The sequence below is a fragment of the Anthonomus grandis genome, chromosome 5 (assembly GCF_022605725.1).
Source record: "Anthonomus grandis grandis chromosome 5, icAntGran1.3, whole genome shotgun sequence".
In the NCBI taxonomy this organism is placed as follows: Eukaryota; Metazoa; Arthropoda; class Insecta; order Coleoptera; family Curculionidae; genus Anthonomus; species Anthonomus grandis.
Window position 1 is genome coordinate 21988535 of NC_065550.1, and position 18734 is coordinate 22007268.

At 28.6% G+C, this 18734-nt stretch overlaps 1 protein-coding gene across 1 annotated transcript in view; it reads right to left on the bottom strand.

Annotated features, from left to right (window-relative positions):
- Positions 1–18734, bottom strand: part of LOC126735955 (homeotic protein ultrabithorax) — a 405066-nt gene that overhangs the window by 22730 nt on the left and 363602 nt on the right. The window lies entirely within an intron of this gene.

Sequence of the window (18734 nt, forward strand, 5' to 3'; positions counted from 1 at the left end):
GTTGCCCTGGCCTCGGCCGCAAATTTCCAGTTTCTCTACCCCGCTGAACCACATGCAAAAAAGCATCACGCGACAGATGATACCTATGAGGAAAACTTTGTGCATAAAGATTAGCTGCAGCCACACTGTTTTGTCTTGGATCCCCGTATGCCAGTAACATGTCTATTAGTTCTTCATTTGAAAAATTATGCGGCATAATTTTAATAAAAAACGAAATAAGACCACAACTGTATCAACTGATAGCAAAGTAGGTACTACTAAACATAATAAACACCATCCGGACTTGTTTACTTCTTAATTTGAACAACAAAATTCCACCTGATAAAGTTCTTAAATTTTTGTGAAAAAAAAGAATTATCTCAGAAACTAAAAATATTTTACTTAATTTTTTTTTCACTATTAGTCATTATTTATTATTAGCAATAATTTCCCAAGTTTATGCGTATAGGCTAAGAAACACCCTATATAGTAAAGCTTAAATTATTAATGCAGATTATTGTAAATAAGGAAAGTATAAAACATTATATAAAAAAAAAATAGAAATTTGTGTATAATTTATATACAAGTGTGTATGAGAAAATTAAAAAAATATATTTATTACTTTTCCTTTATAATTGGTTGGATTATAAAATAGTTAAGGTTTAAAATATCTATTTATGGTTTTATTTTAAAGTTCCTGAAAAATTTTCCAATTAACTTTTGAATCAAATGTTGTCCTATGGTTAATTTTTTATACGAGATTATATGCACGTATAGATAATATATTTTCTAAAAATACTATAGAAAATTAAATCTTGAAATCCTTTGATTTGGTTCATCTCACAGACCATAGAGCTACGATATGTGTTTCGATTGCCTTAAATACAGAATTAAATCAAGAATTACTTGCAGGACAATGACACAGAAAGACCTATTTATTATTTATAATAAGTTCAAAAAGTTTGAATAAAATATATTTTCTGTTTATAAAAAGTTTCATCAATTCTGTTGCACTTATGACGAAGAATGTTTTTTTCTAAAAACGCGAATGGTTAATGGAGGCAATGATGACATAAAAATTAAATGGTTTAATATTGAGCTAGTAGGTATGCGTGCAAGGTTACATACTGTTACATAAACAACTTCAATAACAAACAAGTTTCAATGTGGAAAATAATAAGATAAAATTCGAATATACAAGTTTTAAGTAATAGTAATAATACATTTAGTGCAAATTCTTTAAATTCCTTCTTATCCATAAAAGATAAATTTTCAGTAGTATGCCTACTAACTTAACTTCATTTTTGGAGTACATGCCTGTTCCGTTGACAATACTAATAAATCAGTATTTTTTCAAGTGGATTTAAATGAACAAAAGTAGTTCCTATATTTAAGGGAAAGGGACCTTAGGAAGATCTAACAAATTACCACCTACTTTCTCTCCTTTCTATACTTTCTAAAATTGTTGGCCAATTTCAAAGGATGAATTACCAATCTATTTTGAAAAAAAAAACAAACTATTTACAGACATCTAACTTGGTTTTAAAAATAATAAATCTACAACATTGGCAATAGATAGAATTACACAAAATACCATGGAAGGATGAGAATTGGGTATGGATCCATATGCTTCTTTTAATGACATTACTAAAGAATTTGATAATGACTCTTATAAGATCCTTAACTAGAACTAAAAACTACAGCATCTGGATATAATTAGCATGATACTAGTTGAGCCATACTTCCAGGGTTGCAGTCAATATGTTGTTTTATTCTGTTTTTAGTCCTCCGCTATTCCTTATATACATTATTAATATTCCAAATATTTAGTATTTAAAAACTTTTCTTTTTGCAGATGATACTAGTCATTTTATCGAGCACGTCTTTTCTGATACTGTGTTTGGCCAATAAATTTTCACTAAATACATGCGAAAACTTACAAGTTAAACTTTAGCTTAAAAAGAGATTCACTTATTATGCCAGCTTACTGTACATGTTAAATTAATATAGAAAGGACATGCAAATCGCCTGTAATGTATACGTGAAAGGTTACCTACTTGGTATCAGATGTATAATTGTAATCCTAATTAAGCCACCAAGGAACAATAAAACAAATATAAAATCCTTTACAGACAAGTAATTTGTCAAACAAAGAAAAAAGCCTATGACTCTTGCACAAACAACTCTTAACCAGAAATTAAACTTTACCATCTGGATGTTAATGGTATAAGTCTAATTAAGTCATATCTTCAGAATTGTAGTCAATGTGTTGCTTTTATGAATAGCGTATCAACTGACAGAAACATAAATCATAGTGTATCATAAGGTTCTGTTCTTGCAAATGATATTAGTAATGTTATATACTACTTTTCTTCTAATGTGGCATGATAGGTAATAGCAATTAAAAATATTATTTATGAATGGATTTTGACCAATAGACTTGTCCTAAGTGCATCGAAGAACAATAAATTAATTAACTTAAAATACAAAGTAGGTCAGGAATTATTCATAGGAAATCTTTAAGCTTTAACAAAGATGTATCAGGACCATGGTTGATAGATGGACCAGCCCTGGGTATAGAGATTGTTGTAGGCAGTATTTCAAAAACCCTAAATTTCCTTGTGCATCCATATATTATTATTTACTATATATTTGTAATAACATCTTCCAGTTAAGAAATTATACAGATATAGTTGGAATATTATCACAGACTTTCGCAGGCTCTCAAGAACCAGACTAGGCTCTGATTTCTATTATGTTCAGTTCTTCAATGTTATTGCATATTATATAAGAAATCAAAATATCAAAGTCAATATATTTAAAAAAAAAATTAATTAAATTTGACAAATAGTGAATTTTGCTCTTTTGATAAATATTTAACAGGTAGTTTTAATTTCCTTTCATTAATGATTTTAAATAAAACGATAACTGTATCCATATATATATTTTTAGATTACTAGCATTTATTTGCTAATTCTGTATAAGGGTTCGTTTTTTTAGGCGTTCTGTTTGTTATATTTTATTTGATTTGCATCAATACCATTAAATAATATAATTATTTTTCAATATACTCGTTGGAAGTATGAAGTTTAAAAAAATTGCTGAGTATAAATTTTATTAAAAGTTCGGTAAAATTATTTTAGGTATTAATAATTAAAACACCGCACGGACTGTCTACAAGAAACTTACTAAACTGTATTTTTTTCGTTCAAAACTTTTTAAAGAACTTATGAAAAAACCTCAAAATTTATGAAACCTCAAAATGTATGAGAAATTTAATAAAAAAACTTTTAAGAGTATAAAAAAATTATTTAAGGTTTGTTTTTGCCAACTACTTATATAAATAAATTTGGTTACTATTTCTGCTTTCTAACTAAACTACTGTAACTAATTTTACCTTCGGTTTGATATAATACATACTAAAATAAACACTTATAAAAACAGTTATTTGATTTATTACCATCTGTTTTATTTATAATTTGTACCACCTGCAAAAGGTAAAAACTGGCCATAAAACCCAAAAAGATTTACCTAAATACAAAAGATCAACTGACCTGTCTTCAAAACAGACAAAAAATCTCCTACAAGGTTAAATTATTATTTTAAAAAACAATCTTTTGAAATTTATCATACTTCCAAATAGAACCTATTATAATAGACCCAGCGGTTACCTTGAATTTGCGCAATCCGTTATAAAACTTGCCGAAACAGAACGAACAATTCCGTCAGGTAAATGTGCAATTGAAAAAAGGTATGCAATTTTTAAAAATGCATTTCCGAGAGCTTTTAATTCAAGGACGTAGCTAGAGCAAAATAGATAAAATATTGAACGCATTTGAATAAATCCAAACAAATGCCGTATAACTATTTACATTTGCGACTTGGATAAATAAAACACAACCCTTCTCTCTCACTCCTTAACATATACATGCCCGTCCGATCTTGGAACGAAATATTTATTATCGCTGTCAAAGTTGATTTATACGGCCATATTGAAAACGCATTTGTTTAATGCGGCCTCCCGGACCGAGTAATTAAAATGACTGCAAAATATCAATCTGTAATGAAACGAAAAATAAGTCAAACATGTCGGCTTTTTGGCGTTATTTGTTTGGATTCCGAGACGCCATTAATCTTACGGTTATACAATGTTGATGATGGAGACCTCACAGAGTTAAGTAAGTCTCGCTGGGATATGTAATGCGGTGTTTTAATTACTAAACGGTTAAGCGATTTTCCCTGGTTTTTAATTTATTTTTTTTGATATTTTTCATTTTATTTAAATTTATTATTATTTATTATTTAAAATTTATATTTTTTAAATCGTAACAATGCAAAAAATTATAATTTTAGATTTTTTCATGGCTAATCCGACGTTGTCCCAGAATTTTGATAAGGGTAAGATCCCCTGAATCTGAATTTTGACCATTTTTATGACAAAAAATATCAAGAGAACTTAGAATAGAAAGACTTAGAATAGAGAGACTAGAGAATAAAACAGAGACTTGCAAATTTTCAAAAGATTTAATGCATAACTATAATTAGTATTCCAAATAAACTATTTTCTTTAAGCAATTTGATTGGCTTGGAGTAAGAGAGAGCATTTTAGGACACATGTTTATAGAGAAAAAAGTCAAGAAAGAAGTTATTTTTACTCTAGCAATACGCTCTTCAAATATTCGCACCCAATTTTGCAAAAATTGGAACAGAATAAGCAAGATTAGCATTACGTATGATGCGAAAAATATTTCCACAAAAAATATCATTTTTATCAGATTGCTGAGATGCTATGTGCTATCTGTACTGCTTTATGGCTTGGAATCATGGACCTTAAAGAAAAAAAAATATAACTGTCAACCTTTGCAATTAAGACCTGTAAAAAAAGTTACAGAAAGGATAGAAATAATAAGTAAAATTCAACTTTTTGAATTTTAGTTTTATTGCACGCTAAAATAAAATAAGTTGCTGTCAGAAGAAATAAATAAGCGAACTTCAGAAGTAGACTGTGATTTGTAATCTCTCTTACAGATTTTGATATGCTAAACCTTATTTTTTAAGTAAGTGCTATCAACAAATAGTAACATTACATGCCCTCTCTATATACCTTTACTCATTCAAGAAACACTTAAAAAACATAAAAGAAAATAAAACAAGGATTACATCCTTTCGAGACAGCAGTACAAACATCCAACTCTTTGTTTGTTGTTCATAAAAATGCACGATGTATGAACGCACATATCTTATTGTAATTTTATCGGGGGATGATACATTTTAAAATGTGCTGAAAGAGCGCAAAGAATGAAGTATGTGACGTTGGCCGCCATGCTGTCGCACCCCCTTTCGCCCTCACTCCCGCGGCTTGTGTACGCGACCCGCATATATACACATCGTATCGCTCCCCGTCTTATCTTCGTCTGGGGTTCAATAAAAATATATACAGTGAGTTTAGTTTCTATATGAAATTCACATAGGAAAAAAACATAAATTGATAAATATAGTATACCGTGTACATCTAGTTTAAAATTTTAATTGAAGCTACTGTTTTAATAGCATAGGCTCTGTTATTATTACAAATACTTTCATAAAGGATATTTAAAGTATATAATGGAAAATGTATAAATAGTTACATATAGTTACAATTACCCATGGAAAAAATGCTTACTTTAAAAATGTATCAGAAATACAAAGTAAACGATTTTGGAATACTGTAAAAATTGAATATTTTACATATCTTCCTAATTTAAATAATGTTTAATGACTACTTTGCTTATTGTAATAATCTACCTGAATGTACTTTAAATGACCTGATTCATTTTGATCAAAATAATATTAACTCTAACCTTATATAAAATTAACTTAGTTCAAGATTAATGGATGAATCAACTCTAGTAAAAGTAAAAAGTTTATTTAGTACCAACTCTGTTACGAGAAGAATATCTGTTTATAAGAGACTTGACCTCACAACAGCACCCTTCTTGCAAAAAACTGCATTTAAATATCATTAATACGTGCATTTCGGAAAATATATTTCTATACACATAATAGCTAAACGAACCTTAAGGAGCTTAAAGATTCAAGATTTATTAGTATTTTATTAGTTGTTGTTAATTTTGGACATTTTTATAATCAGATAATAAAATTTTGTAATTCTTATGTTAAGACTTCAAGCTGTCAGTCCGGTTTTCGTAAACAGTTCGGTACAACTAATAAAGTCTATTAATGATATAAGACATAATGAAAATAAGAAAACTAATAACTTGCCTGTGTCGTTTAGACTTTAGTCAAGCATCTGATATACTTGCTTTGTAATTAAAAATTAATACTTAATTATAAAATCAAATTATGTAACTTTAAATACCGGAGTGCCACCAGGCGCTAGTCTAGGACCTTTAATTTTTTTTGTATGGGGCAAATGGAATATGATATGGAAACAAAATGGACTCGTTCGAAATTTCAGTAGTATGCTGATGATTAACAGCTATATACGGTATTATGTCCAAATTTCTTAATTTTTTCTCAATTTTAATATATGCTGAAAATCACAATTTAAAATTGAATGCTAATGAATCAGGTGCTCTTTTCTTAGGATGAAATAAAATTGAACTCGAATAACCTTACACTAAAAATCCAAAATACAATTTTACCAGAAGTGGATAAAGCCAAAAATTTAGGACTAATTGTTGATAGCACCTTAAGCCTCATAGCCTATATAAATAAGAAGTTGAGCATTGCTTAAATGCGTCTAACGGGTCTGCATAATTTTAGGTGTCTAAATGTCTAAAACTAAATACTTCTTATATAATACGTGAATACTATCTTTATTTGACTGTTGCGGTGTAGTTTCTATTAATGCAATTACTAGTGCAGTCTCTATTTCTATTCAAAAATGGTTTCCTGTATAAGGTTTTCTTATAGAATCTCATGCAGAAGTGTCATAACACCTTTTCTTAATTTTGACTCTTATTTAAAATAGAAAATAGGTGAAAGCGTCATTTATAAGAATTTAAAACTGGGAAAACGCCGTACCTAAAAGAGCTAATTAATATTTATGATCACACACATAATAGATGACATTTTAATCGCTATTGGATAGACCAATATCGTACAGGAGCGTATTAATGATTTTTCAACTTTGTGGCCATACAAATGTAAAATAATTTATAATAATAATAATAATAATAATAATAATAATAATAATAATAATAATAATAATAATAATAATAATAATAATAATAATAATAATAATAATAATAATAATAATAATAATAATAATAATAATAAATGTCTTCTTTATTCAGCATAAAAATACATGTTTTCTTAACTACTAAATAAGTAATGGCGAGATCTAGCTTAAAGCTACTCTATCTAACCATATTAATAAGCACAAATGCAAAATTTTATAGAACATAATAGCAGAATAAAAATGTAAAATAATAAATATAATACAATCTGCTATGCGCAATAAATCATAGTAGGTACTTCAATGAAGGACCAGAGAAGATTACCTATGTCGGTTTTGAAACATATTATTTTTAGTTTTTTGTTTAAAGATTGTTACAGAGAGAAGAGACTTAACTTCAGGTGGTAGTGCATTATAGATTTTTGAAGCATTGTAACTAAATGAGCCCTGGAATTTTGCAGTTTTATGCCCTGGAATAACAAGATTATGCGCGTTTCGTGTGGTTCTGCCGTGAATTTTAGAGTTTGAAATTAATGTATTAGATAAATAAGCTGGTTGTCCGAAAAGCACAACTTTATGGACTAGTGTAGCCATTTGCAGTACATCCAAAGAAAGCCACCCTGATCTGACCAACAGGGGAGTGACATGGTCGCATTTACTCATACCAAAACTAAACTTGAGGCACGCGTTTTGAATTTTCTGAAGGCTATTTTTTTCACGTTGATACAAGGCAGGCCAAAACAGAACTTGAGCATAACTAACAATTGACAAAATTAATGTATCACAAAGATGTAGTTTAATATCAGCTGTCAAAAACTGTTTGTTCATATAGAGTATTTTTAATTTATAAAAACATGCCCTCAACAAATTCGACACATGCCCCTCAAACCTGAGATCCGTGTCAAGGACAATCCCCAAATTCTTCTGGTTATTAGAAGGAGGTAAAGGAGATCCATCTATGCTGATCTTCACGGTATCTGGAAGGGGCTTGCCAAAGACAAGGAGTTTGGACTTTGCAGCATTCAATACGAGTCTGTGACTCTTACACAAGTCAGATATGGCTAAAAGATCAAAATTAATAACATTCACAGCTTCTATGGCCTCCATAAATTTAAATGAACGATAGATCCGTGTGTCATCGGCGTACTGGTGCGATTCACAAACTCGAAGGAATTTATGAAAGTCACATAGATATAACAAAAAGAGTAAGGGGCCAAGAATACTTCCCTGCGGGACACCCTGATCCAACTGCAAATATTCAGATAGAATAGAAGTAATTCTTACCCTTTGACGTCTATTTAAAAGATAATTTTTTAGCAGTTTAAGAGCAGAAGTATGTAGCCCAAAATATTAGAGCTTTGCCAATAAAATTAAATGATCCAGTGTGTCAAATGCACGACTAAAGTCCAGCAATACTAAAACTGTTCTTTTTTTCTGATCAAGAGCTTTAAATATATCATCATAAATATGAAGAAGAGCTGTACTGGTACTATGCTTTGCACGAAAACCCGACTGTGTTACTGGAAGCAAATTTTTAGTTAAGCAGAATTCATTAAGCTGATCATTAACAATTATTTCAAAAATTTTGGAAATGGCAGGGAGTATGCTTATAGGACGATAGTGCGATAATTCCGTTGGATTTCCAATCTTAGGGACAGGGATTATATCAGCTTTTTTCCAAGCATCCGGGAAAACACCCATGGAAATACAATAGTTTATTATAAATGTTAGATGCGGGGAAACATGAGGTGTTACGAGATTAATCATTTTCATCGTAATGCAGTCAGAACCCATAGCAGTACTTTTAATTTGGGATATGGCTTTATTTACGCTCTCTTCGTTTACCTGATTAAATTTAAATTGATTTTCCAAATTCAAAGCGGGATCATTTGATGAATATTGTTGAAATATATCATTGCCAGAGTTTAAAGTTACTTTTGGTACACTATTAATAAAAAAGTTATTAAAATCTGAAGGTGAATATTCTAGAATATTTTCTGATGACTTCGAGCAGTCACTGATGTTTAAAGATTTTAACGTTTTCCAAAATGACTTAGGGTCAGTTTTGAATTTATGTTGTAGAAACGCTTTTTTTTCATTTCGAACAGCTGACGTTACATAATTACGGATTTGCTTATATTCATTAAATGCTGCTTCGGTTTTTAACTTTTTATATTTTGATAGGGCTTTACGTCTTAACCTCATCATAAACTTTATATTAGGAGTTATCCAAGGTGCTGGTGCCTTAGTAAATCTAGAGCTTTTCATTGGAGCATGAGCATCAACAATTTTGATTAAGTTTTCATTCAAAAAAGAAACCATATGATTAACATCATTGAAAGAGAAAATAAGATCCCAATTTATAGCATAGAAGATCTGCCAGGAAAAAGTCTAAATTAAAATTAGAATAATCCCTATAGGTTCGAAATGAAATTGGTATACGAGTTTTTTCTAATCGCAAAACTGAATAAACTAAATGATGATCTGATATATCATCCATTTTAATAACCTCCACTTTAGATGACATTTCCGGCGAATTCGTAAGTAATAAATCTAGAGTCGAGGTACTATTTTCACTAACGCGAGTAGGAGATTGTATAAGTTGGGACAAATTATATTTGTTTAACAAGCGAAATAAATGTTTACAAGCAGCACTATCGGTTTGTGAAATATCTATATTAAAATCAGAACCAAAAAAGATATGATTGCAACATGGCATGAAACTCACCAGGGTATTTTACAAATCTTCAAGGCTCTCATTAACATTTAAACTAGGGGGTCTATATAGAGAACCAAAATATATTGTTTTACCTTGTATTTTAACACTTACCCAAATCTGTTCAAGAAGACTGCTTTGTTCTGGAGGTTTTAAAACTTTAAATTTCAGAGTATTATGTATATATAATGCTACTTCACCACTCCGTCCATCTCTATCCCTTCTAATAAGATTGTAATTTGGAATATGTAAACTTTCAGTGGGTATATTATCATTGAGCCAGGTCTCAGACAGACCACCACCTGAAATCTCTCCTCTGTCACAAATTCCTGAAAATCATGAAAACTTGCGCATAACGATCGTATATTAAAATGAACAAAAGAAAAACCTTCACTTGCATTCATCCTTCTAAACACACTATTATACGAGATCCACATGTAATAAATAAAAAAAAAAAAGAAGTTTATGGTGTTTAACTGCCCATGCAAAACTTTACTCTTAATATTTAAAGTATATAATAAAAGGTTTTTGTTAGAATTTCAAATGCATTCATAATTTTTTGATATAAGTGTATTTGTATTAAATTTTTTTATTTTCAAATGAATAACACTAAAAGTACAATTTGTATTATGTGCATTGCTGATATTTCTATTTTGTCGATGGTCGGTAATTTGATTTTTTTTTAAGTTGTATATCTTGAATTAATAATATATAGTTTTCTTCATGTAACTCACATTAGGTTTTCGCGTCTTTCTGCGATTTTAGCATCCAAATTGCGTTTTTTTATTTGGAAAAAAATATATTTATTGTTTCTAAATTCAAACATATTTTCCAAAAGTGCATTGGGTAAGTCCTTTTTTTATTAAAAGTGGGTCTTTGTATCGGTTTTGTTAAAATCAAAATGCTTACCTATTGCTAGAAAATTCGTACCTATGCATATCTACTGCTAGGAAATTAACATTGTAATTTATTAAGAAACATTTTGTATATTTTTATTTTTTGTCAAATAAATTAGTTGCTTTAGTAAGAATCATATATTAAAAGTAATAATAATAAGCTAAAACTAGATTGATCTAAGAGAATATGAGGTTCATATGCTTTTTTAATTAAATGTAAACTTATTTTTAAATAATTTACTTAAAATTTCTCACCTTATTTAGTTTCTTCATACTTCTTTTATTACATCCATTAAGTTATTAGTTTCTAGCCCTGATAATGACTTAATAATGACTTACATACATTATTATCAAAATGCAGGTATATCAATTGTTTAGGATTATTTCAATACAAAAAGGGTGCGACTCTATTTCTTCATACAAGTAAGCTGAATTCCTTATTACCATTTCTTATATTATATATGCTATCATTTTGCTGGAATTAATATTTATATATTTTCTGTTTGTCCTTATCTCATTTTATATTTCTAGCAAGCATAATACATTTTATTTTTCATATGGCTTTTTCATTTGTCTTATTTTATTTTACACTTAAGAACTAAAAAAATATATAAAAAAAGGGTTATAGTGCCGTTCATATAGGATGGGATCTCGTAGTTTTTGAAACACCTATATATCCCAAATTTTAATAAAAAATTAAAATGGTAATTAAAATCCCTATTTACTTTAGGGCAAATTTGATTTACTGCCCTTTTTTAGCCGACACATGATTTTCAACTTTAAATTTTTTGAGTGGAATTCAATCAATTAATTGTAAAATGAAAATACAGTACTACTTAAAAAAAAATTAAAAACCTAATTACAAACTTATACTTAAAAAACCAATTTCTTACTTTTTACCATCTTAGATGCCACTGGTAAATTATATGCGGAATTATATAAAATTAATGATAATTCAAATTCTCGACAAGTTCGTCGATAAAAGTGTTACGCCATTAATTTTTTTAAAATTAGTTTTATTTTTTAAAAGTGAATAACAGTTGTTAAGTAAAGACGCTTCTAAACACACTTTAAACAAACGAATTTAAAAGTTTTTTTTTATTTTATTACTTAAACATGAAATTTAAAAAAAATTTGCTTCAAATATTTATTTATTTAAACCTGTAGTATATGATTTTAAGATATCGACTTATTCAATTTATTTAGTTAATTTGTTATATGGTTGTTATTTTCTGCTCGTATCTAGCTTTTTTTTTTAAATTATAACATAATAATATTTATTTTATGAAAATAAATTTAAATTATATATTTTTTAATTTTTATTTTCTTATAACTCATCTATCCTTTATTTTAATTGAAAGTTTGACTAATATTTCAATAAATATAAAATTTTCTTATTGTTAATAGCAAAATATTTATTAAGAATTTTTATGAGTATCTGAAGTGGAAGAATTTAAAATGGTTTTTTTGTAATTTTTAATTGGCCACTTAAAATAATAGATACAATAATAGAAAAAGTAATTGATGCTTAAATTTTAATTTTTTTATTTTATGTCATTTTTTGTCTCTCTATTTTCATGAATGAAATATTGATCAAATTTAAATATTTGAGGATTCATAAAATAATTATGGCAAAAGCCTTAATTTTTATTAAAATTGTAATTAAATTTTAATTTTCCTCAAAAATGCTCATATTAATAGAAAATTGATTTTATCTATTTATCTTCAATAGCAAAATCTAAATATAAAAATTATTAAAATCTCAAATTTGTAAAAAAAATGTTTCGGTGTTAAAATTACAAAATTTACTTTTTTCAAATAAAGTGATTTTCTAAAATTATGTTTCCCGATAAAGAATAAGGATACTGTATTATTAACCCTGGAATGCTACACTTATTTCCGACTCTGCATCTGCTACACAGGGGTACAACCGTACCCCAAATAAAACACGTCGTATTTTAGAAAAACGAAAAATTTATTCACTTATAGAAAAATAATAACTTAAACCGAGTCTCTAAGAACACTTTTAACGCACATCTATAATAAAATGTAAATGCGGCACACACTGAGCATATTTTTTTTTTGATGTTGCAAACACACAAACTTTTTGCATACAGCACAGCTTACTGTCGATTTTCGATCCTCTCTTTTGGGACAAAGCACACACCTACCCACTGTTGTTGTAAGCCTAGTAGGTACTTCTTCTGAAGTGGTTATCTTGAGAACCCTACATATAGTTTCACGAAATTCGCGCCTCAAAGTTGAAGCTTCCAGACGATTCATCATGTGCGGTCTGACCAGGTCAAGGGCAAGCTTCTTGAGGTATTCTCTCCTGTGGTTTACAATTTCTTTATTCACTTCGCCAGAGCCACGCAAAAGAATCATTGAATTATATCCCAGAATATCCAACAATTTATAGAACAGACATAATAGCCAGCGACGTGTTTTTCTACCAGTAGAATAAGTGTGGCACAACTAGTCTAAAGTATCCACTCCTCCTTTTGTAGAATTATAAAATTGAATAATTTCTGGTAACTTGGTCGTAAATGGCTCATCACCTTTTTCGTGCATTGTCATAGCATAATTACTGCTTTTTTAGCACACTTGGGTGGACAGTATGATACCAGTGTCAGATGTCCACTGTAGCAAAACATAGCAGAATTTTGATTCCTTTCTTTGAGTTCCAAAAACGACTCAGGAATTTTTTTTATTTCTTCTCTTAGTACCAACAATAGTAATTTTCCTCTCCAAAAGATGTTTCGCGGTCTCAATAGAAGTAAACCAGTTATCCATGGTCAAGTTCCTATTTGTTCCTTGGACAGAACTGGTTAGTTTGTTACAGTAATACTGAGCTACAGGAACATCAGTTGGTGTGGAACCTTTTCCTATATAAATTTCAGCATCAAGTGTAAAAGCTATTTTGGCATCACAGGACAACACAATTTTGAAAACGTATTTATTGGGCTTTGAAGAGATGTACATTTTAAAAGGACATCGCCCTCTAAAACCAACCAATTGTTCATCAATTTTAATATATTCTGAAGGAGTATATAGGTTTTTCATTTTAACGATTGACCTCTCAAATACCTCTCGAAAAGTTGTAAGCTTATCAGTTTCTTTTCTTTCAGCTCTGGACTGCTTATCATCAAAGCGAAGACAGTTTATCAAAAACCTGAAATGTGCCTCGGGCATGGTGGCACGGAATATTGGAATTCCTGTGTCTTTATCAAATAGCTCCTTGGTCAAAACTCCGGCCATTTTCATAACACCGGCATAATAAAATAGCACGAAAAGTGCTCGGAGTTCAATGCTGTTTGTATCCTTAGTCCCAGAGGGTCTCTTACCTACTGGCGTAATAACAGGTGCATCAGTATTTTGGTCATTGTTCTTATTTGAATATTTCAATCGTTGATCTTGGATCTCGTTATTAGTATATTGGGTAATTTTATCGAGATTTTCTTGAGTGAAACATAATTTCCAAGCTTCAGTTCCCGATGTTAAATGTTTTGCTTCGTTTTTGTTTCCAGGTAAATGCAAAACCAGATTTCGTTTTGGTGTACGATAAATTGCTCCTTTCTTAACTGACCACATAAACCACATTTTTACCCCTTAATTTGGTAGGCACTGGTAAAATTTCCACCATATCTCTGTTGATCGCCTGTATTTCTGCCAATGGTATATTGTCATCTTCCGAATCTGTATCAGATGGAAAGGTATCCTGAGTCTGTTCTGGTGCATTAAAGAATTAAGATTGATTTGATTGCCGCGTATTTCATCCTCTTCTGGCTCCTCTCTAAAATCAGGTATAACGGCATCTTCCTCCTCGCTGTCATCCGAAAAACTGTCTGAATCATATTCATAGAGAATGCGATGAATTTCTCCGACATCTTCAGACTTTGTTAGGTCGAAAAACTTTTTCTGTTCAGTCATTATTCGTGCAGCCTAACAAAGAAAATCAATAATAACTTAAAAATCAAAGAAAAATATAATAACTTAAAAAAAAAATCAAAATATTTTCAGTTAAGTATTATTACCATATTTTAGAAATATTTTTCAAAAAAAAAATACTTACCCATATAATAATAATCACCAAAATCTACTAAGAAGCGAAATAATCACAGAGTATATTTAACCTAAACTGCTACACTGGGGTAGGCGCTAACCCCAAATATCACAAATCTCGAAAAAAAAAACCGTGTGCCAATGTCAATTGTCGCACGCGAACTGACTTGTCGCATCTTGAAACTAATAAGACGTCGGCGTTCGTTCCCCCGCCCACTTCCATTTAATTTGAGATATGATTAATGATGGAGTACAAATGTACCCCAAGTAGCATTCCAGGGTTAACAAAAAAATAATAATTTTTTTTTAAATCCGAATTAAAAAAATGCCAATATTTATAACTCTAATCTCAAAATCTACGGATTTCTCAACACATATTATAAAATGTTACTTTTTATCAATATTAATTTTTTTAACAGAAAAATAAGTTATTATTATTATTATTTCAAGAACCGAACATTATAAAAAATAGAGAGTCCAAATATATCATCATCTTTTATCAGCTCTAGTTTTAATGTTAATTTCTTTACAATAAACCTTAATCATTTTTATATTGTACAAAACATATCTATACAAATTCTGTTTAAAACAAATGGCTGATATTCCACTAGCTTGTTATACCAAGATTTTATTATAGTCTATATTATTTATATAATATAATATATTCCCTGTTTGTAGCAATATGTTCGTGGCTATATTACCAAATTTACTGCCAATAATATGAATAATATGAATATAACACATGGAATTATAGGAAAATAAATCAGACATTGGTTATTTATTAAGATTCTAAATATTTTAATTGTATCAAATGTATTTAATAACTTTTTATTTAATTTACATACTTAGTTACATACTTTTTTCTTAATATTATAATAAATAATTTTTATGCGTTAAGTGCAAGTTAAATTATAAGGGAGTTAACTCAAAAGATGTATTATATGCAAATTATTAAAGAGTATGAACAAAAATTTATATAACATAACACAAAATCATAAACTAATTATTAAATTTGGATTGCCAGTATTTAGCAATCATTAATATTCAAATTTTATCTCAAACTTAAAATAGCTTTATATTATTTGCGCTATTATAAGTTTTTATATCCTAATAGACTAAAACGTTTCTCACGTACAACTAAAACATTTCAAATTTATGTTTTCCAAAACAACAAAGTAAAAACTTCTAAAATAAATATATCCAAAGTGTCCAAGAAGTTTAGACCTGCGAAGACTGGAAACGGATCTTAAAGTTTTTCCATGCCAGACGCGTTTTGAATCCTCCATCCGGTTTCCATTATAGAGGCGTTTAAAAAAAGTTCGAGTGACAAAGAAAAAGAACAGTTTACGTATACCCAATTCAACTTTGATAATAGATCGTTTCTTACGAAGAAAAATGTTTTAACTTAAATTAAAAAATTTTAGTTTCTAAGTTTATATTATAATACACGGCAAATAGTAACAATACTGCAAACTAAGTAAAAAGGTTTTACATAAGTAAAGTATTAACAAAAGAATTATTTTTAAATAGTACTAAGAGTCCCATGAGAATAAAGATGTGCCCACAAATCTTGAATCCCTAAAAAGGAATAACGTCAAATCCTACATATCTTTCTATAGAGATGGTCAAAGATATAAGCTTTTCTAGTATTACAAGAAAGCACAAGGAAGTCAAGCAATATATAATACTACTACCAGCAGGGTATTTCCGAGTACCGATACAAGAAATACGAGAGCTGTCTTACGCGTTTTATGAAGATATCTTCGTGTTGAACAGTGGTACCGCGTACAGCAACCGGAGAAGAGTTATTGGTCAAGTTTTCTTTTTTAATAAATGTTTAAGGTGAACATACAGAGTTTACTTAAATTAAATTGCTGTAACATATATTTTCAACTATTTCATGTTTCCATTTGCACACATTGTTATCTGAAACGACTATTTCCCCACATCGTACATCTCAAAAAATATTACGGAGATAGCGTGTTTTCCTCCCATATCTGAAGATTGATTCGGTTCGTCGCTCAAAATGAAAAGCTGCCGGGTGCCGCAGGTATATTGAGGGAACGTAATTGAATTTCTCCCTCAGAGATACTTGGCAGATTATTTTTAGCTACACAGCGTAATAATATTTCTTTGATGTATAAAATGATTTGCTTTTTGTGCTAGTTAATTCCTATTTACGTTTGGATATTATTTAAATTTATTTATTTTTATTATATAAATAATTTATATGATAGTAAAAAAGTTTTTAAAAAGAATTAAAACAGAAAACTTTTATATTAGCAATAAAAGTCTTGATTGATTGCCCAAAATTACAGATTTAAAAAACAAATTCCCACTCTTTGGAGAAGAAGATTTATGTAATTTAGAGCTTTTAGTATCAAATGTTTGTTTTATCTATAAGTCTTTCTTTTTTTGTGTTAATATTTGTTTTTTTCTTAGTATAATTTTTTTGTATGTTAATTTGGACAGTAACTCGAAAGATAACTTATAAGATTAACTAAATAATTTATGGATTTAGCTAACTAGTGCATGTATATCAACGCATGTATAATATTTAATTAACTATATATGCATAAACTATCACAATTTACGTAGAAAAAAATTACCAAAGAAATTTTTGACCTATTTTGAAGTATTTTTTAATTATATAAATAATTTACAATGATTTTTTTTTAACTTCGGTTGGGAATATTTACTTAGTCAAAAGATTTTTTGGTAACTTTTTTCTACCTAAATTGTGATAGTTCACGCATAGTTAATTAAATATTCATGCACTAGTTAGCTGATTCCATAAATTATTTAATTAATTTTATTAGCTGTCGAATTACTGTCCAAATTAAAATAAAAAAATATATTAAGGAAGAAAAGAACAAATCTTTATAAAAAAAATAAAGATTTAGTATTTTTAAATCCTTGTTAATACCTTAATCTGAAGCAGAATTTTTGATATTCTAAAATAGAAAAAAAAACACTGTTATATGATTTGATGATAAAACTTTAAATTAAAAAATGATTGAGCGAGGAAACATAATAAATATATTCCTAAATTAAATAAATAAAATGCATAACTTAAATGGATATGACAAACCTTTGATGCAAAAAGCTCTAGATTGAATAACGCTTCTTCTCCAAGAGTTGGATTTTGTTTTTAAGATATTTATTGTTGGATAATTAATAGGTAATATTAATCCTAATATAAAAGTTTTTTGTTTTAAATATTTATTAAAAGATCCTAAGTATCCGACACTTTTGTTTTAATTTAATATTTTCAATTTTTATTTCTAGAATTTAAATCCAAAATATTGCAAAATTTTTAACTTTCTTTGTAATTTTTTATAAAAAACCATATATTTTGATTCAATTAATTTTATTTTAGGAAATTAGTAAAATACGTCCTTGCCATTTATAAATTACGCTAATACATATTGTAAATTAACTGAATTGAACTGTAAATTAAAAAAAAAAACACTTTATATTAATTTTGTCATGGGGAATTAGATTTTTGAAAATGAATTATCTGGTAATTCTTTTCTGTTGTTAGGAAACAAAATACTTTAACTTACTTTTGGTACAATAGTTGTTTTAACACTTTTCTAGCAGATTTTTATGAAATTTTTTTTTTTTTTTAATCCGTGATTTGAGACTTTTATTTTTTGGTTAAAAAAGGTTAAAGTCATAATGTTTATTATAATTTTTTTCCGTAATTTGTTAGTTAAAATTTTAAAAACATTTGATTTATTGACTCTTGTTAGAAAAAATCATATTAGTCTACTATGTTTCGTGTTTTACGTTAAGTAACTGCCTTTATGTTTTTTGTAGGATCTATAAACCTGAAGCAAAATTATTGATTTTGGAAAGTTTTTAGATTTTCAAAGACTTAAAAACATTTTATTTAGGT